The sequence below is a fragment of the Macrobrachium nipponense genome, chromosome 39 (assembly GCF_015104395.2).
Source record: "Macrobrachium nipponense isolate FS-2020 chromosome 39, ASM1510439v2, whole genome shotgun sequence".
NCBI lineage: Eukaryota > Metazoa > Arthropoda > Malacostraca > Decapoda > Palaemonidae > Macrobrachium > Macrobrachium nipponense.
The window spans coordinates 48,546,121-48,571,120 of NC_061099.1; the positions used below are offsets into that span (position 1 = coordinate 48,546,121).

Genomic DNA, 25,000 nt, shown 5'->3' on the forward strand with positions numbered 1-25,000 from the left:
GATTGTCGCCATCTTCGTTCTCCATAGAAAGCATCCTCTTCTTTCCGTGAACTTCAGCAACATTCTTGGGACCCATGGCTAATAACTTAAGTAATTAAGTTCACACAAAACACGATAAAGTAACTTGCAGCACAACAAAAACGAAATAACTAACACGAATTTACGTTAACAAATGAAATATAATGAGTAGCATCAGGAACCAATGGGAGAGCGGGAGGATGGTGGCGAGTCTAGAGTTGGCAGCTCATCAGTTTTAAAATTGTTCTCAGCGGCCCGGGCAAATCTCGGACTTTACCCTTTCGCAATCTGAATTATTTTCATATACAGAAGCAAAACAAATCTTCGTCTTTGCTTTCGTAACCTAAATTTTCCGTACGTAGGGACTTTTGTATGTAGAGGTTCCACTGTGTATATAATATATATATATATATATATATATATATATATATATTATATATATCATATAATACACACACTACACACACACACACACACACACACATATATACTATATATATATATATATATATATATATATATATATATATATATATATATATATACACACACAGACAACACACATATATATATATACTATATATATATATATATATATATACACACACACACACACACACACACACACACACAGGCAGTTCCCGGTTACGATCGGGGTTGCCGTTCTTGAGACGCTTCGTAAGCCGAAAATCGTCGTAAGCCAGAACATCGTAAAAAATCCTAAGAAAACCTTAACTTATAATGCTTTAGGTGCATTGAAAACTATGTAAAACTGCATTCTATTATTGCATTTTTCATCAAAAAAACCTTCAAATATTGATATTTTTTGCATTTTTGGTGTCATATTTCATCTGCCAGATGAGCGTTGTAGGCGTCGTAACCTGGAACATGCGTCGTAATCCTGAAAATAATCCTGGAAATAATGTCTAATGAATATAATTGAGAAGCGCCTTAACCTCGGAACGTCGTAAACCCGAACCCGTCGTAACCCGGGGACTGCCATATATATATATATATATATATATATATATATATATATATATATATTATATATATATATATATATATACACAGACATACACACACACACACACACACACACACACACACACACACATACAGTGGACCCCTGTATTCGCGTTCTCTGGATTCGCAGACTCACACACTCGCGGATTTCTATCTGGAATGTTTCCCCTCATTATTCCTGGAAAATTTGCCTATTCACAGTATTTTTCTGAGAAATATCCACAAATTCCTGTTTTTTTTTTTATCAATTTCATCATAAAATGCACTTTTTGTAATAAAACTATTAAAAAAACCAGGTTTAAAAATTTTAGTGGGTTTTTCTTGAGTTTTAATTACCAAAATAGGAAGTTTTAAGTATTTTATAGGGGTTCCAACTATTTGCGGGTTCTTACTATTTATTTTTTTTTGGGGGGGAGGTCTGGTATGCATCCCCGTCAATACGGGGGGACTAGATATTATATATATATATATATATATATATATATATATATTATATCTATATATATATATAGTATATATATATGTGTGTGCGTGTGTATGTATTATGTATATGCATATGTACTATATGTTTTCTGATGAAACAGAATTCCATCTAATAAAAGGAACCCATAAAAATGCCAAAATGTAGAAAGTTAATGCTATACTCAGAGCAACTGTCTGTCTCTTCAGGCAGGTGATGAATGAAAAGAATTACAGAAAAGTGGTATATATACCAAGAGGTCCAGAGGCCAGCTGTTACATCACCCCAGGTGACAATTTCTCTTTATCCTCTCAATCGCTCGTTGGAGGAAGATTTTATCTATAATATCTGAGTCCCAAGCTTCTTTTGAGAGGTTCATCTTGTTTCTTTTTTAGTCAAAGCTGATTATATAATCTGGCTTTTGAACCAACAATTGCTGCTATAAATTATACGCCACTGATTTCAGTTTATTTTGTAGTTATAGTTATTTATTAGGTGAAAAATAGCTGAGCTCTGTTGTCCGTACCTAACTGAACATTTATATTGTATTAATCTCTGGGGGAGTAATTTACCTGTAAAACCAATGTAGGATTGTTCTCAGTTGAAGCAAGGGATTTCATATACTACTCCTGTGTCTTTGGGGACTGGCTTTTGTTGGACGTTAATAAGGGATTTGGCTAAGGTATTTGGGTAGGTAAAAGCAAAAGGGTTAGAGTTTCCAAGTGCCTATGTTAACGTCTTAATCCTGTTCAGGTGTGGGATTTTTGTTTTATTGTTGGGCATTTCTCTGGTCTTGTTTTGAGGAGGATGGTAGAAGATTATGTTAGTTTTAGGGATCGTTTTCTCAGTTACTTATATGGTCAGGGTACTTTAAAGAGGACAGCTGCTTACGGATTAGTTCAGTTTCCTTTTCCAGGAAATCTGGGTGGCAAATCCATAAGGCTCGTAAGAATAAATTGCTGGCTATGCTAATTTTGATAGAATTGTTATGATAACTAAAATGGTGAATGTATTAAAGTGGAAATGTTGGTTTTCTTTAGTACAGTGTTGCCCCCGTATTCCCTGGGGATGCGCACCAGACCCCCCTGCAAACAGCTTAAATCTGATAATAGTTTAAACAAGTTTTGTTAGTTAAAACTCAAGAGAAACCAACTAATGTTTATACCTGTTCTTTTTTTAATAGCCTTTTTCCCCGAATAATGGGTATACTATATGTTCCATAGAGAAATACGCAATTTGTCTTCTGTCATGTCTCATGTCTATACTAATTAATAACCCATAATGGACAGATACCCTCATATGAGTAGCAATAACAGGTTTAGGGTGGTGGATGGTGAGCATCAATGTTACACGCCATTGTTATGGGGAATCTGGGTGGGAATTTTTAAACTGGCTCAGATCAGCCAAGTAGGCAACTCATGAGTTAGTTGTGATCTTGACTTCAAGGGGGCATGGTGTGTGTGTGTGTGTGTTTTTTTTTTTTTTTTTTTTTTTTTATTTGCTCATAAATATACCCAGGGGTTGCTGTTGGTTTTGTTTTTATCTTTTATGATAATATGTCAGTTATAATTATAATTTTGCAAAGAAATATTAGAAAAAGCATGTATAGTCATAAAAGTTACTGCAATCTCAGTAAATTTATATAAATATTTTCCAACAAATATACTCAGAATTTGTTACTGATTTTAGTTCTTGTGTGAGCTATAATTATAATTTTGCAAATGTAAAAAAGGCCCCACAGTGGGTTGTAAATAGGCTTTTTGCATGTGCATTTGCATATCTTCCTCTAGCCATTGACATGTTTTTTCTTAAATTGGCCTGATGTACCTTTTTCTAAAGTTGGCTGTCCTCAAAGATTCCCCGGCCTAGGGTGCTGCATATGATTTTTTTAACCTGGCTCTTAAAGGTTAAGACATTGAGGAGAGTAATTTTGTTGTCTGTTTCCCATTCAACTTTAAATTTGATGCTAGGCACTAATGCATTTAATTTTGAAATAAATTTGTTGAAATTGTCCCACCTATTATCCAAAAATGTTAGGATATCATTTACATATCTCATCCACAGCATGGTTTTAGGTTTTATTGCACTTATTATGTTTCAAAATATTCAATGTATAGATTAGCTAAAACAGGACTTAAAGGGCGGCTCCTGTTGCACCCAAATGTTTGTTTATAGAATGACTCCCCGAATGAAAAGACATTATTTGATACACATAATTCAACTATCTTTTATGATTTTATCTAGGACTAGTGGGAAATGATCTGTATAGGGTGCTAATTTTTTTCTCAAAAACTGTAGAACATCCTGTACTGGTACTTTTGTGCATAGGGAATCTACATCTAAGCCAAAAAGTTTTATGTTGTGAAGTAGTGTATGTGCTTCTTTGAGTTTGTGACAAAAATCTTCAGAATGACAACATGACTGGGAGAAAGTGTGAATAAGGAAGGGGAAAGTAGGCCGGCTAACCTCTTAGAAATTTATAATTGATTAAAGAAAGAAACAATGAAATTCTCAAAAGGAGCTTGGGACTCGGATATTATAGATGAAATCTTCCTCCAACCAGCTATTAAGAGGATTAAAGAGAGATTGTCAACTGACTTCTGGACTTCTTGGTATCAATACTGCTTTTCTGTAACTTCTCATTCATCACCTGCCGGAAGAGAGACAGTTGACCGAAATATAGCATTAACTTTCTGCAATTTGGCATTTTTATGGTTTCCTTTTATTATTATAATATATATTTATTCTTTTATTTAAATACACACTCACATGCTAGCTGGCTCTGCCGGCTAGCGCCTGGCGGTGGGAAACCTTAGGCCAGCATTGTTTGAACTGTAGTATCATCATTATTTTTCATTGCAGAAGAAAAGTTAGAGCACATTTGGAATCAACGTGAAAAGTTCTATGAGAATAATTTTTTTGTTTTTCTCTACAACTAATATTAAAGAAGTCAGCATGGCCAGATATTCAGATCCAGACGACACCCGGCTAAAAACCATCTCCGAATATCATCGTTATTTTTCATCCCAGAAGAAAATTAACAGCATATTTTGAAGCCTCGTGAAAAGGTCTATCAGAATAATGCTTTGGGTTTTTCTAAGAATAATAATAAAGTCGTCAGCATAGCTGGATATCTGGATCAATACGCCACCTGGTTAAAAACCATTCTGTATAAAATCTACATATATGGTCCAACTTTGGCTCAATTTGGTCCAGTAGTTTCGCCATTTTTAGTGAATATGCATGGTTACATACGTAGCCTACCTTCAGCTTTATATATAAGATATATTTAATTGCAAATTATCATTTTACTGTCTCATGAACCCCACTTAATAACACTTCAAACCATGTATATTTTCATATTATAAAAAATTGACCAAATAGTAATTCCCTGGGCTGTATAATTATAATCTTATCAAAACTTTCCTTTCATGAAGCAGCTTGATTATCTTCCTAGCAGTTTGTTAGAACAGACCCGTTTTTAGTGACTGTCCAATTCATAGTTTTATCACCATCTCTAACATGAACAAAAACTACTTTGGTATCTTCTGCATATCTTATTCTTGCTGTTAAAATATCTTTTCCAGTGATTTACAATTTTTGGCCCTCAGAGAATAAGTTGCATGAACTTCATCGGTTTGATATACTATACCTCCTTGCTGTTCCAAAAAGAGTTCTTAATCAGTGCATTATTCATTGTAAATTTTTCATATAAAATGCCACAGTTATGTCAACAAAAGATGATAAACCATGAAGCAGCCAAAGGAGCACAGACTTTAGGTGAAAGTTCCATTTTAGATATATCAACACAGAGAGAGAGAGAGAGAGAGAGAGAAGAGGAGGGACGAGAGAGAGAGAGAGAGAGAGTGAGAGGAGAGAGAATAGCAGTATGAGAGAGAGAGAGGGGAGGAGAGAGAGAGAGAGAGAGAGAATGTAAATGCCAGAATGTTTATCGATGACACCAGTAATTGTTGTGACAAAGATTAAATCTAAATACCGTAACTTAAATGTAATTAAGAGGATTGGTATTTAAATTTAGCTCAAACGTTTTAGGAATCTGTCCGAAAGGCTCCGTAGATATTACAAGAATATTATAATAATAGTGGGAGTGATAATAATAAAATAATAGTAATAAGGTTTTTATTGGTCATATTATTGTCAAAACTTATACAACGGTACCTAGTTCCATTTGTTCCACTGCAAGTCCTCCGATACTAGCAACGCTTGTCTAGGAAAGCCATTGGTTGTAGAGCTTTGAATCTCTCTCTCTCTCTCTCTCTCTCTCTCTCTCTCTCTCTCTCTCTCTCTCTCTCTCTCTCTCTCTCTCTCTCTCTCTCTGCAAGGGCTTCTTTAACTGGAGAAAGGAGAAGCAAATGCTTGTTCGAGTTATTCACAGCACTTTGAAATAGGGCAGCTGTTAATCCTATTGTCTAGAGAGAAACTGTGTGTGTGCGTGCGTGCGCCAACAACAACAACATGCTTAGAGGTGGTTATATATTATTTTACTATATCCTCATAACTGCAATATTATTTAATAATGGTTCTCGTCAGGATGGATATTGGTATCAATCCAACATCTATATGTCTTAAGTCAGGTGATATGCTTCTAGGTTTCCCTTTTCCTGTGGATGATGACTTTTACAGTAGGTGTTAAGATTCATTTTATTCCACTGCTATTAATTTGATAGTTGTTTGACATTGTTAGTCTTTTAGATTTTTATGAGTCATTCGTTTTCATATTATTTGAAGGGGATTGGTATTTCTGTCAAATGATTGATTAATAATCTCATGGTAATTGCTTTAATCCTCTTTACCCTTATTCGTTTATAAATTGATAAATTCCTTATATATTTATTATGTCCTTAAATTGAAAGTGAATTTTTTGCATGTTTTGCAATCTCATACTAGTTTCTTTATCGCTTGATTATTATAAATTTAATATTATAAGGTTTGTACTTATGTATTATTATACATTTCAAGCACCAGAATTATTAGACATTTAGCAAAACATGAAATGTTCACATTTTTGTAGTACTGTACTCAGAAATTAAATCCTTTATATATTTCGAGTACCAGAATTATTAGACAACTAGCAAAACATACATTTCTTTAGTATTGTGTGTATTCAGAAATTAAATCCTAGTCACCAAAACAGCATGTATATATGATAAAACCTGTCACCAAGGGCCTGGGAGGAAATTTTCATGGCACTCTGACGTAGAGGTAATTAACCAAAAACGTAGGCAAGATCAAATATCAAAATGAGTCATGTTCACCTGTATGAATCTTAATAGCTATCAAATAGTTGTGTACTAGATAGTTCATGATATGTAGTCCTAAATATCAAACAAATTTTAGCATATGTATCTAATAAATTAGTACAAAAGTCATGGAGCTTGTAACACCCGAACCCCCCAGTGTCAGTATGTGAGCGATCTAGATCAGCATTTGTTCAACAGAAGAGATCTGACCTACCACCTAACTGATCTGCACCGCCAAGCTACTCGCTGTCTGTCATGCAACATTCACAGAAAACGTTTTGCTGTTTTGGAGTATTCTCATGTTAGCAGTTAAGAACATAAGAACAGTAGGAGCCTAAAGATTGAAAAATACATTAAAGAAATAACGATACTAAGTGGTAAAGATTACAGTAAAGTCCCTGAGGTACTACATTATATGCTTGAGTATGTACATAAATATGTATGTATGAATATATATATCCTTGAGGTTAGAATTCTAAGGCTCATTGTAGATATTAAAATATTTTATGAAATGCGTTGAGTGCGTGCTTTGGTTGACATAATAAAATACATTTACAAGGTGCTATATCTGTACAAAAAGTCTGATTTGTTTTCCCTATCGCACTGGTTTTTCTAATCAACAGATATTGGCGATAAGATTCTTGCTGTTCTACTGCCTTCCTGCTGCTCCTCAGACAGTGAAGAAATAGTCTGCCTTCAATCCCAATGTTACTGCAAGAATATTTTTCATCGGTCAGTGTAGGATATTCTGCAGTCTGTCAATTACTTTGGAGATTAGAATAGCACCATTTCTCAAAGAAGAATACCGATCCTACTGAAAGAAATTAGGATATGTTGGAAGATATATTAAAACAAAGAAACAGTGAGATATAAGTAGAAAGTACTGAAATGTACCATATTATTGCTTTTCTAGTCAGAGACTTCGTCCATACATCCACGACAAGCTTCAGATAAGTGTGAGGGGTGAGAGAAGAAACTAATGAAGATTTTTGTGGTGAAATATTTTATGATTGTAATACATATATCTAGTGAAAATATATTTTAACATTGCTGTAATACGTATATCTAGTGAAAATATATTTTAACATTGCTTAATTTTCTAAACCATTGACTGTTTATTAAAAATAATGACAAAAAATTGGAAAAATTGTTTCAATAGTATATTTTCAAGCAAAATATTGATATATTCCTGACAGATTTGTTTTAATGAACAAGAATGCAATGTAAGTAAATCAAACTGCAGGTTTCTGTTAATGCTGGTCTTTTTTAGCTCAGTCATCAAGCCTCCGCCACAAAAAAGGGCTAATCTTGTAATTGAAATTAGCAACCTTTATTACCAATGCTTGTAGTAGTGTACAATGCAGCAATGGAAATTCACTGCATATGTCTATGCAGTTAATGTAGATTTGCACACAGGCATATTTTGTGATATGATACTGTTATAAACTTTGAACAGGTATAACAAGCTGTACAAAGTTAATGTATGATACATTAAAGTATACAGAAGCAAGAATTAGAATTCACTTGGCTCTAAATGCATAGTTCAAAATACCTTATCATGATTTAAGTTTGCAGATTTTTACTAAAGCCCTGGATTATTTGTCGTGCCATTATGAATAATATAGTCCAGTCACAACTATGGGGTATGAATTAATGTTGTTGTTGCATGATGACGCTGGTATGACAGGATGGGTTGGAAACTTACCCTATGGTTGTACAGAAACATGATTATCTTAGAATCATGTAAGAATAGCGTAGAGGAAGGGACTCTTTTATGCTCCAAGGTAATCAAGTCAAAGATTGGTGTAATTTTGCCATTGTGTAAACTAGGGTTTGGTTTTAAATCTGCCTAATTCTTGAAGTGAGCTCCTCCACAACCATCATAGTGTTCCATGTACACACCTCTATGTCTGATTGTTTCTTTACTGCCATATAGGGAAGGGCATTCTTGGTATCTCCATTTGTGTTCCTTTTAAACCCAAATTCTTCCTGATTGTGGCTTACTTCTAAAATTGGTTAACAGCTCCAGAATTGGCCTTCTGTAGGACTTACCGTAAGTGCTAGACAACTCAAGTTTCATCTGATGACTGCTCAGGAAGTGTCAGGTAAATTGATAAATGAGGATCTCCAGTTTTGTGGCTGTATAATCCTATAATCATTAGTTTTTGGTAAATTGAGCAACAGGCCACAAAGCGATAGGTGACAAAATCCATGTAGAATATTATGGTGTAATGATGGTCAGCTTGACAGTACAAGTGAATGCCCCAAGTTCAGATTGGACTGTAAATGTGGTAAGCTTAATGATTATGGAACTACTCCAATGATGTGTCAATTTTAAAAGTGGCTTAAATAATTATTTTGTAAACCATTTAAACTAACAAAAATACTGAAATGATCCCTTGACTTTCAGCAGATTCCTCCAGAATGTTAATCCCTGCAAAAAGGTCTTCTTTTCATATATAGGCCAAGTTTCATCAATTTTGTTAATTTGGCCTTGAGATATCTTGCTATAGCAAAATTAAATGAGGATACTCAGCCATGAGTTGAAGTATAGCCTCAATCCAATTCTGTGGCATAGGAGATAATGATGAAGGGTTTTTAAATTTGAGATTTTCTTGCACATTGGTTCTACTAATGATTCAGGAGAGATGTATTGAATTGTTATCATATTGAATGCTTTATTGTCTTACTTTGGTGCCAAGTACATTTAGAAAGTTTTTTAGTAAAGCAAACTGTATTAATTTTAACAACAGTAACCTGTAATGGTTTGTCAGGTCTGTAATTAAAGGTTTAGCTTCATCTTAATAGTTTTTCAGTAGAGTCATACATCTGAAGCTTTGCTCAGACCATAATATCAATTCTACCTGTACATCTAAAGGTTTAAATCTATAGTTGATGGCTATCATACCATTTATCGTGGATGAGTATACAGTTTTCTCTCTCTTTTGAGGTTTTCTCTCTATAAAGTATTCAGGTCCACCCAAATGCCTTGCATTCTCAGCAGTGAATGATTGATGTTCAACCTTATAGCTGCGCGTACCGTAACCTTCATTTGTTTTGCAGAACCAGGTCACGGATCATTTAAGAGTTGCATACGTACATATATATATATATACACACACACACACACACACACACACATATATATATATATATATATATATATATATATATATATGATATATATATATATATATATATATACATATATATATATATATATATATATATATATATATATATATATATGTGTGTGTGTGTGTGTGTGTGTGTGTGTGCATATTTATTTATATAATATATATATATATATATATATATATATATATATATATATATATCTATATATATATCAAATTCAAGCTACAATGTCCTTTTAATAATCTAAATTCACTTTACCTCCGCCAAATGTATATATTTTCATATATGTACCGAAGAGGAATTTTTTAATTGATAATAATTTCGTCCCCCCATGGGATCGAACCACCGTCCAAGTGGACGGGGACGAAATCAGGACAGTCAGTGACGCTATCCAATCAGCCAACAGAGACGCATAAGTTCATATCGATTCTGACCTTACAAATCACCCTCGATCTGGGCGCTTTCGTAATTAGAATCGATATGAAACCCCGTCTACCATGTTGGCCAATTCGAGCGTTTGACAGCACGTAGCCTTTTGTTATGAATAATTATCACATCGAACCGTGATCCATTTATATATCAATTCAAGCTACAAATGTCCTTTAATTATCTAAATTCACTTTACCATCCCAAATGAATATAATTTTGTTTCCATATTTTGTACCGAAGGGCGAATTTTTAATTGAATAATGCTATTCGTCTTCCCCCATGGGATCGGAACCCCCACCGTCCAAGTTGGACGGGGACGAACTCATGGACAGTCAGTGACTCTATCCAATCAGCCAACAAGAGACTCCATAAGTTTCATATCGATTCTGAGACCTTACAAATCACCCCTCGATCTAGGGCGCTTTCCGTAATTTAGAATCTCGCAGACTAACTAACTCAGTTAACCCCCCAGTAATTAAAGTTAACCCCCCCAGTATTTAAAATGTCTTAATCAGTAATTTGTCACACCAATTATCTCTTCTCCCATATGGGACTCTCTGTCCCCTCCTAGAACACTCAGTTCCCTTGCCAGAATCGTCTGTTACAAAGACACAAGAAACGCACTCGTTAGCACACATAAGTTTAAAGACAAAGTTAACAGCTTAAATGGAATATGACATTTTACAAGCAATCACCAAGCCACCCCTTTGGCTAAAGTAATTCAACACTTACCCATTCCCAAGCTAGAATATCACTCACAGTTTAAAAAACACTTTGGCACTCGCCATCGTGGCTCTGCCTTCCTCCTGCGGATCTCTCTGCAAGTCTTCCCATAGACTTGGCTAAGGGCGCCATTGTCAAAGGAAGAGGCGCACACGTACATACGAATGCACACTTTGCTAACGCCCCACGTTAAAGGCTACAACCAGTTTCTAAAGGCACTTGGACAAACCCCATGAACTCACGAACGTTGACCTGCTTAACTATGCACTTTTCGTATCACGCCATCCCAGAAATGAATTGTCAGCTTTCTCAGGCCATTGCTTCGGACTCTTGTCTCTATGGGAAGTTAAAAGTGAACAGTCTTCACATTCCAAGAAATGTCACAACGAACATATTAAATATATTATTAATTATAACCCCTAGGACTCACAGAAGCTCGGCCACCAAAAATTGCTAGCACCTGCCTAGCAAATGGTCACACAAAACAGCCAATATAATATAAAAAACATTGGCCGGCTCAACCCTAATAACAATAAATGCACGTCTCTGGCATTATAAAGTAAAGTCTTATCACGCTTCATCTCCAATAACAGTTGGACGCATAAATTTTTCCATTGGGAATCTTGAATATCCCTCTTTGTCTGCAACTGGCTGTAGATAGCTGTAGGAAGGCGAACGGCCTCCCTCCTTTTAGAAGACTCCTAACGGCTTTGTAGACCCAAAAGCGCTGTAGAACTCTGTAGACTCGTGGAAACTCTCATAATCACCCTGGATAAACGACAGCAATCTCTGCACGGCTGGTGGACGTCTTGCTAGCGTCTGGGAACGACGATTATGGTGTGTTAGTATGTTAGTCAAGTCATCGGTCAATCAAAAAAGAATTAACCCCAGACATACTACTTTTATCAGATAATGACCTCAAAACGTCAGAAATACTAACTGAACATCTCCCAATCAACTCCACTTAATATGACCACTAAATCATAAGTCATCATCACAACTCGCAAATGAAAAAAAAAAAATCAAGTTCTCTAACTCAATTCTCCAAACTCACACATCAGCACACACACAATCCAGAACTCACAATAACTCCACGGACTTCTGCACTCACATTTCAAACTCAAACATTCTCACAAGTAAAAAAAAACGAAAAAAAAATGAGCCCAAGAAGAAAAAGTCACGTAACAAGCCCAGAATAAAAAATGTTCTCTCAAGCTGTAGTATTACAGGAGCTCACAAAATCAGTAAAAATCTCCAACTTTTTAACAGCAAAAACCCTTTACTGCTCATATAATTAATTACAATGAGACTTAATGTCAAATACCCATTTATGTAAATAACAACCCCGATAAATTACATCTCCCGTCCAAAATGAAATGCTATTTAAAGCTAAATCCCAATTACATCTGTCGTAGGAAAAGGAAGAAAAATAGAAAAAAGATAATCACAAGTAAACTTCCCCATCACAAAACACATAATATACATATGCATAACTCACATAATCCCGCGTTTTTCCCAAGAAATGCCCCATGTATAGTTACGGAATTTTTGACACCGCAACTTTTATCGACCGAAGACGACCAGAAAGCAAACTCTTACCCATGCGCTTTCGTGAAATGCTATTGTCAACATTTCCAGATATTGCAAAAACTCTGAGCAATCACCATAAGAGGAAAGGAATCAGCACACCGGACACATCGCAGCGCTTGTCAGCAGAAAAATCCACCTGCGGACGTGTGCTCAAACAGCAGCACAAAAAAAAAATGTCTAATCAGACTCGCAAGTTCAGAAACTCATGATTCTCAAGAAAAATGGTCTGTACTGACACGAACTAAGCATATTTCACTAAATTAACTCCAGGATATGACTAAGACGTATCTCTCACATAACACTGCCCAATTATATAAAAAAAAATATCACCTATTCAGGATAAAAAAGGCTACGATAAACTCGTAATGCAGCAATTATATGCCTCCAAAAATAACACACTTGTGAACATAAAAAATGCACATCATCTCCATAGGACCACAATGCAGTAATGCCACTCGCCTCCAATTAGTCACGAAACCAAAAAGAAAGAACCACAGAACTCTTCTCTTGGATCGAAAAAACTCCCAGAGAAATTAAACTCAAAAATCATAACCACAAAAAAGGTCACCTGCCAAAGATTAATTCCACCTCCATATATATAAATATGTGACACCATATTAATAATAAAACCACTCCGGTAATAAAAATATTTCCTCCATTTGATTAACAACCACCCCCACACCATATTCCCTCTTATTTCTCCAATAACCACGTGTTAATAAAAAAAACCACCACTCCAGGAATAAAAAATATTCACCTCTATTTCGGCAAATAAAAATACTTTCCCCTATTTCACCAATAACTCCATGTGGAATAAAAGAAGTCTCCAAAAAATAATAAATCTTCAAGCAGGATAATCAAAAATGAAATCCCATCTCCAAAAAAATGTGCACTCAAAGCATCCAGCTGACCCACTCACAAATATTGCCCATATATCTCCTCAAAAGTGTCTCCATTTGCAACAAAGATGACTGCAAAATAATTGAACTAAACATAGCTCTCACCACATAGGCAAATATCAAATGGCCAAAATATATCTCCAATATATTATATCTCAAATTATAACTCCAAAATAATATACCTCTTAATTCTCCAGAGAATAACTCAAAGTTATAGTGAAAAACTTTAAAACTCTCTCCTTAGCATAACTGCTGAAAAAGGGCAAAAACTCGGCAAATAAAATTGTCCAGGAAATTCTAGAAAAAATCACCAATGTGCCACAACTCATTATAACAGAACTCCAAATTCAAAGTGTCTAAGCAAAGACTTCTCCATATGCACTTCGACATAGGCCATTAGAAAACTTAACCAAGTTTCCTATCTCTGGCAAAGTTGTCACAAACACAACAAAGGTATTGTGCAAGAAACTCACAATTTCTGGAACACAAATATCCAGAGAACAAAAAAATGTAGTGCCATTACATATGCATTCAAAAAAATGCAAAAATTCTCCCATAAATCTCCCTGCAGCATCAAACAGCTGAAAACACAAACACGTTCCCGAACAATGATTATAAGTCACGAACTGAGATATTAAAAAAAATATTCACACAAACCGGAGAGAAAAAATAAATTCAAATTCACCCATGATAAAAAAAAACTTGTGTCAGCGATGGCTAACTTCTAAAAAAGGAGAAAAGAAAAATCAACGGCATTTTTAACTATCTCCCGTAACTCACATATGTCAAGCAATTATCTGTTTAACTCGTAAAAAAAGAAAAAAAAATGTGTTGTTAGTTCCTCCCAAATTCAAAAAAGATTTCACCACCCTTGATAGCATTACAGCACCTACGTATTAGTACAGAAAAAAAATCAGTAACAGAAGTATCTTTATCAGCAGTATAACCAAAAATTGCTATCATCAAAATCACTAGTATTAGTACAAAAAAAACATCACCAATGTTAATGCTTGCCCTTTCACCACAGATTCAGCAAAATTCAGCCAGACTCATCACTCATGAATTACTAAAATATTCTCCAAAGTCATAAAAATTCAACAAATAATTAACCACAAAACTTCTCCCATAATTCATGTAATAATTCTCCATAATATAATTATCTGTAATAATTATAAAATAATCTCCAGTGAAATATCTCAAATCTCTAGTAAAATATGTCTCGAGTAATGATAATTCTACTTAAGTAACTCTCCCGTTAAATATTTCAAGTAATGATAATAATTATTATTAATAATAATAACTCTCCATAGTAATAATTGTGCAAAGATCCCAAGTAAGGGTGCAATTCCCCCCGTATACATTAGTATTGCCAAACCCCCACAATCAACACCATTCAGCAATCATCATCAGTCAGCACTCGGCACCAATCACCGGTATCATCAGATACAACACCACTTATCACCAGTTAAAAGCAATCTCTCCAACACAATAAAAAAAATAATAATCTCTGCGTCCCCATTATATTTGTGCATTCCAAAGCATAAGGAAAACTTATACGTACACATTCAATGCATTTCATTTCCTTTTCTCTTCATTCAAGAGAAAGAAAATCTCTTTTTATTTCCTTTTCTCTTCATCCAAGAGAAAGAAAATCTTTTTTCTTAAAAAAGACCCTATGGCCATCTCACATCATCAACTAATCTTTATCAGCTGATATCCCGGCATTGGAAAGTTCATTATCAAGGGCAAATTCGTCCCGATGCCCCGACAAAGAGAGAGTTCACCCCCACTAAAAAAAAAAAAAAAAAAAAAAAAATGAGTTTCACCCTCCACTGAGCGATAGACACCAACCCCCTGAACAGTGTCTTGAGTATCCCCCGAGGTATTCCAGTAGTAGTACCCTCCCTTGCAATACCCCCGAGGCAGGCCATCAGTCGCCTTCCCCTTGCAACACCTCTCTGCGCCGGTTAGAAGAAATGTGCTGGGCCTGTAAAAATGAGTAGCCGCTCTCTGTCTCCAGGCAAAAAATGCAACCCAAGCACAGTTTCGCATGCATGAAAACATTTTATACACACTTATATGTTAAACAAGGACGAATGCGTCTCTTCTAAACACACGCCAATAAAGAAAACACGTCACTTTCTGCTACTATGGGAAAAAAAATTTGACATCTTAAACCAGTCCCATAACACTGAATGATTCAAAAAACCCTCCCCATGTTTAAAAAAAGGCTCTTTAACACTCACCACTTCTCAATGGAAGAAAACGTGACCGCAAAACACGCTAATCCCATTGGTACAACGCAAACTTGATTACTCACACACACACGCACGGGAACGCACTCACAAACCTCTTACTTCCAACTGAACTTCCCAGTCGCTTGAGGCAGACCGGCCTGAGCAAAATGCTGAGTCCAGTTCAATTTCTCTCCTATCATTCCACAGCTAACAGACGGATATTTTCATTATCTCTCACTTAGTAACTGAAATCTTAACAATTTAACAATTTTCCACAATCCCACAAAAGGCTTTGTCGTTCGAAAACTATCGCTAAGTCAACAAAACTGTGACATGATCATAACCCCTCTATGTTTAACTGGTCACCTGTCTCATCATTAGTGTACCTAGGCTTAAAAAAAAAACTCTTATGCTGCTCGCCACCACTGTAACGAGATATGAATCTCGTTTTTTATTTGGTAAACGTGGAACCCCGAACGGTAGGCAAACTGATACACACAATCTCTCTCTCTCTCTCTCTCTCTCTCTCTCTCTCTCTCTCAACAACCTCTCTCTCTCTCTCTCCATTCTGACAGGTAATCAAATGAGAATCAAAGTTATACAAAAAATAACGTTTATTTAACAATGGGAATATAATAACTTAAGTCTCACAGACTAACTAACTCAGTTAAACCCCCCCCCCCCAGTATTTAAAATGTCTTAATCAGTAATTTGTCACACCAATTATCTCTTCTCCCATATGGGACTCTCGGTTCCCCCCTAGAACACTCAGTTCCCTTGCCAGAATCGTCTGTTACAAAGACACGAGAAACACACTCGTTAGCACACATAAGTTTAAAGACAAAGCTAACAGCTTAAATGGAATATGACATTTTACAAGCAATCAACAAGCCACCCCTTTGGCTAAAGTAATTCAACACTTACCCATTCCCAAGCCAAGATATCACTCACAGTTTAAAAAAAACTTTGGCACTCGCCATCGCGGCTCTGCCTTCCTCCCGCGGATCTCTCTGCAAGTCTTCCCATAGACTTGGCTAAGGACGCCATTATCAAAGGAAAAGGCGCACACGTACATACGAATGCACACTTCGCTAACGCCCTACGTTACTGGCTACAACCAGTTTCTAAAGGCACTTGGACAAACCCCCATGAACTCACGAACGTTGACCTGCTTAACTATGCACTTTTCGTATCACGCCATCCCAGAAATGAATTGTCAGCTTTCGTTAAAAGTGAACAGTCTTCACATTCCAAGAAATGTCACAACGAACATATTAAATATATTATTAATTATAACCCCTAGGACATATATATATATTATATATATATATATAGATATATATTATTATAATTATATATATCTTATATATATAATATATATATATTATATATATATGTATTGTATGTATGTAGTATGTATGTATGTATGTTATAAAAGGAGCCCACAAAAATGCCAAATTATGGAAAATAAATACTATAATTCAGAGACTGTATTGTCTATCTCTTCAAGTAGGTAATGAATGAGAAAAGTTACAGAAGAAGTGGTATTTATACCAAGAGATCCATCCACAGGTAAGCTGTTTCACTAAGTCACCCTGGTAGATAATTTCTATTTAATCTTTCTAAAGCATTTTTGGAGGAAGATTATATCTATGATATCTGAGTCCCAGGAGCCCTTTGGAGATATTCATTACCTTTCTGTGTTTAATTGAAGCTGAATCTACCATCTGGCTTTTGTACCGACAAAGCTGCTATAAATTATATGTGACAAATTCCAGTTTATTCTGTGGGTATGATTATTTATATTGTTAAAAATACTAAAGCTCTGTTGTCCACACCTAACTGACAATTTATGTTCTATTAATCTCTGGGGCAGTGGTTTACCTGTAAAACCAATATAAGATGGGTTGCATTCCAGGTGTGGGATTTCATATACTCCAGTATCTTTGGGGGACTGGCTTTTTTTGGACGTTAATCAGGGTTTGGGCTAGGCTATTTGGATAGGTTATAGGTTAATGCAAAAGTATTAGAGTTCCGAGAGACCATGTAATCCTATATATAAATATAAATGATATATATATATATATTATATATATATATAATATATATATATACATATATATATATATATATATATATATATATATATATTATATATGTGTGTGTGTGTGTGTGTGTGTGTGTGTGTGTATGTGTAATATAAAGAAAATACTTTTTGTGAAAACAACAGACACACATACAATGCAGAAGACTTGCTTGTATGTACAACCATGCAGTAACCGTTTTCAAGGTATACCACTTCCTAAGGACCATAGAGATAATGTAGCATTTAAGAACAATATTACAAGGAAGTAAGATCATATATATCATATATATATGTGTCCTGCTTTACTAAAGGATGTGTATATCAAATCCCATGTAAGTCGTGTTGCAATATTTTTATACTGGTCATTCAGACTAGAAAAGCCCTGGAATTTGTAATAGAACAACCAAAAATTGATAAGATATACACAGATGAAATGTCCAGTTTTTGTTCAAGTTAATGAAACTAATCATTTGTAAAATAACGGGCAAATAAGATAGTTTATACAGACAAAATACTTGTAAGAAAATTAATCAAATCTAGTTTTATACGTGAAATTTTTTACAAGGATATGAATACTGGCCCAGGAATGTATGAAGTTGATCCAGTCATTTTAAAAGAGATAGTGTAAAGTACAGATTTCAATGGAGGGATTTGACATGAGACGAGCAAGCGTATGATATGATATCACATATATATATATATATATATATATATTATATATATATATATATATATATATATCTATATATATAGTATGTATATCTAATGTATATATATACATATACATATATACACGTATATTGTAGATTTCTGCCACCATGTATCAGTCCAACTCCCTGAATGCAAACTATTCCTAGATACATCATTATTGCTTAATTTTAAGTTAACAGAGCAAAATGGGCTTGAATAGTTTCCTCGTACCACTCAATCTTTACTTCCTGGTATTTGATCCCAGAACATCTTACAAGTGAGGCAAGCTTCTTAATACACATGCATTATACATATAAATAAGAATATATATAATATATATATATCTATATATATCTATATATATTATATATATATATATATATATAGATATATCTATAACGATCTATATATATTATAATATATATATATGATATTTGTCACACATTGGGACAATTTTATATTTACAAACATTAAGCTGTAAATATTTAACATCAAAATTACTCTACCACAGGAATAATATATTATATATATGTATGTGTGTGTGTGTCTGTCCCATGCACCAGGACATTTGCATGGAAGGGAATCATAAGTGATGAGCAATTCGTCAACAGGAACATCCGAATTCCTGAATCATCGGGAACCAACGACTTGACGTAGCGATTTTAACCACATATCCATCAAGTGAGGTGTAAGTTAATATTTAAGAATTTTATCCTTTTCATTTACATGTATATGTTTGTGTGTGTGTGAGCAAGAGTAAGCCAATTTCCCCCCCATGATATAGGGAATGTTTGTAAATAAAGACATAGCAAGACTGGGGCCAATGCTACATTCATAATTTCTAAGCCCCTTAGAGGAGTAGTGCCGTCAGTGCACCACATGCAGTGCACTGTATGCATTACTAAAGGTTCTGTGCAGTGTCCCTTCGACCCCTAGCTGTAACCACTTTTATTCCTTTTACCATACCTCTGTTCACATTCTCTTTCTTCAGTTTTACTGTCCACCCTCTTCTAACAATTGACTCATGGTGCAACTGCGAGATTTCCCTCCTTTTATACCTTTCGAACCTTCTTGTCAACTTCTGTTTCGTTGCTGAACGACCTTATAGGTTCTAACGCTTGGCCTTTGGCCTAAATTCAATAAGACTAATTTCTAAGTCGAATGGGGATGGAACTCCATGTGCAGAAAACTTCCATAATCCTACACAGAGGACTCATCAACAAAGCATCTTATACTCAACAGTCATTCACGGCTGTCTTGCATACAATATTTGGTTCGATATTATGGCCTTTTTGTTCCAACATTTCTTATGTGGGCGTTTTTCCCCATCTTCCTCCAAACACATAGGAAGCAGATTTTGCCTAAATTGTTTGTTTATTCATTCCAAGGGATTATGCCTTCTCAAAAAAATCGCAGAAATCTTTTCACTAATACCAGACCTGTTACTGCCCTCTGTATGTATCTCCACATTGCTCACAAATTCCAGTGCCTTTTCTGCGGGGCAAATAATTCATATGAACAACGTATCAGTAATATTCAGCCTCCACTCCTCACGTCTGTAAAGGAGATTTGGATGACACATTCCACAGACACTCGAATTCTTTTCCAGACCGTTTGCACACATGCTTGCCCCGCCCATTCATTGACTCACTTCTCTCTCATCATACCATCATACGTTGCATTTATTCCTAAACACTTACATAATATAAGCTCTTTTTTTTTCCTCCAGCTGTATATTAATATTCATTACTTCATCTCCTTGGGTTCCCATTTGCTTAAATTTTTTTTATACGATAAGACATCTTATTCTACTCAAGCTTTCGATTCTTTTATTATGTCGTAAATCATCTCTTTCCATAAACGATGGATTTTATAACAATAATAATAATAGCATTTGTGTTCTATATAAGCTCGTTTATGGAAATAAAAACAAGTACGTTCACCAAGTAAATCCAGGGCGTTCTACGTAAACGTTAAAGTTTAAAAAGTAATTCTGCATGATTAATTGGCCCCCGTCTTTCGCCGTAGACCTTTAGAGCGAGTTTTCAAAGGTCCAGTCTAGGTAAGTTAGCGTTGTCTAAATGTTCTGGCTGAAAAAAAGGTAAACTTTGAAGGCAGTGTTTTACAGTCAGTACACAATACCTCATAGGTTTGTAGTGCCGAGTTTCTGTGATTGATTTTCACGACTTTTGGAAAGATCGAACCATGACTGCTTTTGTTATCGATGTATGTCGTCTTCGGGTAAAAGTTTTTCGGAGATAAAGGTAAAATCTGAAACATTCTATTAGTGAGAAATTTGTCAAAATAATGTTAGAATCTTGTGCCGAAAAGACCTCAAAGAACAGTCGATATATCCACGTCGATTTTGGTTTCTTCCCACTGGTGCATCGAGAAGTATCAACCTACCTACTGATGGTATACAGAAAGGATCAGGGATTTTTTTAAAAATATCCAGGACCGCGAGTTCTTGGCTAAAGGACCTAACCAGACTGTGGCATCATGAAGAAACGAACTCGGACGAAGTTCGTTTGTATAAGAAATGAAATAGTATAGTTACAATGACACGCGAGTTCCTTCCTGCATTTTAGGATGAACGTTTAAGAGATCGTTATGAACTTAATGGGTCTGAACCAGCAAAACTGAGTTGGAAAAAATCCACTATTTATACCTTTTAGACTGAAGTGCAATATAATGAAACCAGATAGCTCACATGAGAACGTATAGACGTACGGGACTGAAATAATTTAAGTTGAATAGTGACTTATTGGAGCGATTCTGTAATTTCTACTTTCTACTTCATCGGCAGTAAGAGGCAAAATACATAAAATTGAGAAAACTTCTCCATATTCACCCTCTATAAGCATTATTGCATTAGAAGCTAGATACACTACCAACTTTGAATTTGATGCTCTTGGCTCCAATTTCATTGTGGTAATGACATGTTGGTGATGCCTGCTGATATCTGCTTTTCGTTTTTCTGCCTGTTAATGGCTACGTGATATATATGTCTTTAGTGACTGCCATTTGGAGATGTCGTAGTGTTTGTATGGATGGCCTGTTAGGAAAGAGATAATTCAATTGCGAGAGTATTTGTATCAAATCATCAGTTCAATTAATTTTATTTTCATTTGCGGTCTCTTCCAGACCTTCACGTCCCATTACTTTCCGCCAACTTCTAGATTCGTAACTTTATCACCGAATTTCTCTTTTCATTTCATCCATAACTATGTATATTCACTTTATTTCTTGAGGGAGCTCATTTGGTGGTGCTTGGCACAATTTGGTTATTCATATTATATATTTATACACACACACACACACACACACACACACACACACACACACACACACACACACACACATATATATATATATATATATATATATATATATATAATATATATATATATATGTTCTGATTTTAGCTCGTTCACTCCTGGAAACTGTAGTTTGAAAAATTTGACCTTGAATGGAGGACGAGAGATCAGAACAAAAAGAAAATAATTACTAAGGCATAAGGCCGATATTACTGAGGAAGGAGGAATTTACATAAAAGCTGGACTTAAGTTTTAAATGCACTGTATTTACATTAATTTACATAGGTTCAGGAGACTAATAAGGGGGTCGATTGGTCGATCCACCAGAACACGTGGCTGGGGCCACCCAGACACGGCGTTTGGAAATTTGCGCAAACGGATTGAAAATGCAAGCTTGCTCCGAGGGTTTCCAATTCCTACCTCAAACAGGCAAGGTGTTTGTCTGCAAAGAGAGGACACTGGCATGCGGCGGGGGGGTGGGGGGCACACGAGGGCGAACGTTACACACTACTTTCTTTCAGTTAAAAGTTACAGGCCACTCATGGGGAAATGGAATGACTGGGAATTTACACAAAGAGTACTATTTCGTTGCTTGAATTTACTAGGGATGATGTTCACTAGTATCACAAGGGGAGTAATCACAGAATAGAACCCAGATGGAGGGGAGTGAGAAACTAAACAAGTCGCCTTGGAAAAAGGAAATGAAATACAGACAAAGGTAAAAGCCATTCCCTGGCTGAACTGGAATTATTCTCACAGCACCTGGATCCTGGGGGGGGGGGGGGGGGGGGGGGGGGTGGGGGGGGGTGGGGGGGGGGGGGGGGGGGGGGGGGGGGGGGGGGGGGGGGGGGGGGGGGGGGGGGGGGGGGGGGGGCGGGGGGGGGGGGGGGGGGGGGGGGGGGGGGGGAGGTTGCTTGAACATAGTCTTCTCCTTGATGTTTCTGTGCACTATGGAAATTTAAAAATACTTAGGACTTCCCAGAGGAGACCAGGGGGGGAAGCAGAAGGGGGGAGAAGGCAGTGTCTGCAGGGTGCAGGTGAGGAAAACGAGCCGCTGGCTTCTGATCCTTTTAAATCCTCGTCTCTGTAGGGGGTAATTCTGACAGCCAATGGGAGAAGAGATAGCTTTTTTGAGAGAATGGATGCTCACAGCTCAAAGGGGCAACTTGCATATAAACAAAGATGCATGAAACTCGTAAAAGACTTTACTTTCCTTGGTTCTGGCCCTTGTTTGAAACGCAAAAGTATTTGCCTTATTATTACTCTCTACACAGAAAATAAAGAAAAAGGAAAAATGTCTACCTTTGATTTTGCTCATCCTAACGTTAAGAATTTTTACGCTAACACTTTGTTTTTCTTTTCTTACTTATTGTCTCATCTATTTCTTTGTTAATGAACAGGGCAATGGATAGGTTTGAACCACATGGCCAGGGGATTTAAAATCCTATCCTGTTTAGACCTGCAAGCGGCCGCTAGCGCGAGCGAGAGAGAGAGAGAGCACGTTGATTCACATAAAGAAAAACACGAAATATCTTTACAACCCACTTATTTTTGTTTTGAATCTTACTCCCTAACCTCTATTATTTATGCAATGTCACATAACATTAAAATTTCTATCTCGAGCTGTAGTCTATCGGCCTACACGTGGTCTATTTCCTATCGCTATAAAGGCAGTCAGATTTTATATATCCCTAACTATTATACCTAGCTCTACACGAATAACTAGAAAATAAAAATAAAATTTACCTTATTCCTGTTGTGGAGAATTTGGAAACCTTGCTTTCGCCTGCTCATAAAAATATTAAATTCAGATTCATTTCTTTCGTGATTTTAGCTTAACAATCACTACAGAAGACTAGCCAGGTCGCCATTATTCTGATTTTAGCTCGTTCACTCCTAGAAACTGTAATTAACACTGAAAAATTTGGCCTTGAATGGAGGATGAGAGATCAGAACAAAAAGAAAATAATTACTAAGGCATAAGGCCGATATTACTGAGGAAGGAGGAATTTACATAAAAGCTGGACTTTAGTTTTAAATGCACTGTATTTACATTAATTTACAGAGGTCCAGGAGACTAATAAGGGGGTCGATTGGTCGATCCACCGGAACACGTGGCTGGGGGTACCCAGACACGGCGTTCGGAAATTTGCACAAACGGATTGAAAATGCAACCTTGCTCCGAGGGTTTCCAATTCTTACCACAATCAGGCACGGTGTTTGTCTGCAAAGAGAGGACACTGGCATAAGGCAAGGGGGCGGGTGGAGGGGCACACGAGGGCGAACGTTACACACTACTTTCTTTCAATCAAAAGTTAGAGGCCACTGATGGGTAAATGGAATGGCTGGGAATTTACACAAAGAGAGCTATTTGAGGTCAAGAAGGGACTCAACCAATCTTTATATTTAAAGAAAGACCCAGTTGTTAAGGAATTTTTTGGTATTAGTTTATGGTGCAATCAGTATTAAACTAATACCAAAAAATCTCTTTTAACAATTGGGTCTTTCTTCAAATGTAAAGATCGGTTGAGTCCCTTCTTGACCTCAGTGTCACTCTGGGACTTATGTGGGATCTACGAAGAGGTTACTGAGGGTCAGAATCGATTCTCATCGTGGAATAAGTTTCCGAACAGGAAGGAGGCTCTCCAACCCTGAACATTCAAATATCAGGAACCATGCAAAAATCTGCAAAGCACAAATCGAAAGAGACGATTTTTGCATCATAGGACAAACACCAGACCCCAAGAACTACCCATTTTAGAGTCGTTGCTCATTAAGCAGCTGGTTCCCCAGTTGAATACCCAAACCTCCTCCATCCAACTTTACTTTGGTTAACGTGTCTCCTCTTTTGTTGTCTCCTGTCATTCAGTCTTCCTTTCCCTTAACTTAAGGTTGGTCGGCGGTCTCAGCTTTTAGATCATGTTTTTTTGTAATTGTATATTTTAGTAAATTTTTGTCTTGTTATAGTTTTTTTTAATTTTTAGTAAATTTGAGATTGTTTTATAATTTTATTATTTTAATTAATTGACAGATTCCCAGAAGATTTAATAAATGTTATTACGAAATGTCGGAATAAAGAAATATGTAGATTGGCCTGTTTCCTTGAGTCAATGCCTAAATGAATAT

At 36.0% G+C, this 25,000-nt stretch overlaps 2 protein-coding genes across 2 annotated transcripts in view; both read left to right on the top strand.

Annotated features, from left to right (window-relative positions):
• The window catches only part of LOC135210325 (poly [ADP-ribose] polymerase tankyrase-1-like), a 331,749-nt gene extending 322,179 nt beyond the window's left edge, over window positions 1-9,570 (top strand). Inside the window, exon 8 of the mRNA XM_064243208.1 lies at window positions 7,389-9,570. The gene's annotated coding sequence lies outside the window, so the exon portion shown is untranslated. The remainder of the gene's footprint in view (window positions 1-7,388) is intronic.
• The window catches only part of LOC135210327 (uncharacterized), a 702,311-nt gene that overhangs the window by 368,601 nt on the left and 308,710 nt on the right, over window positions 1-25,000 (top strand).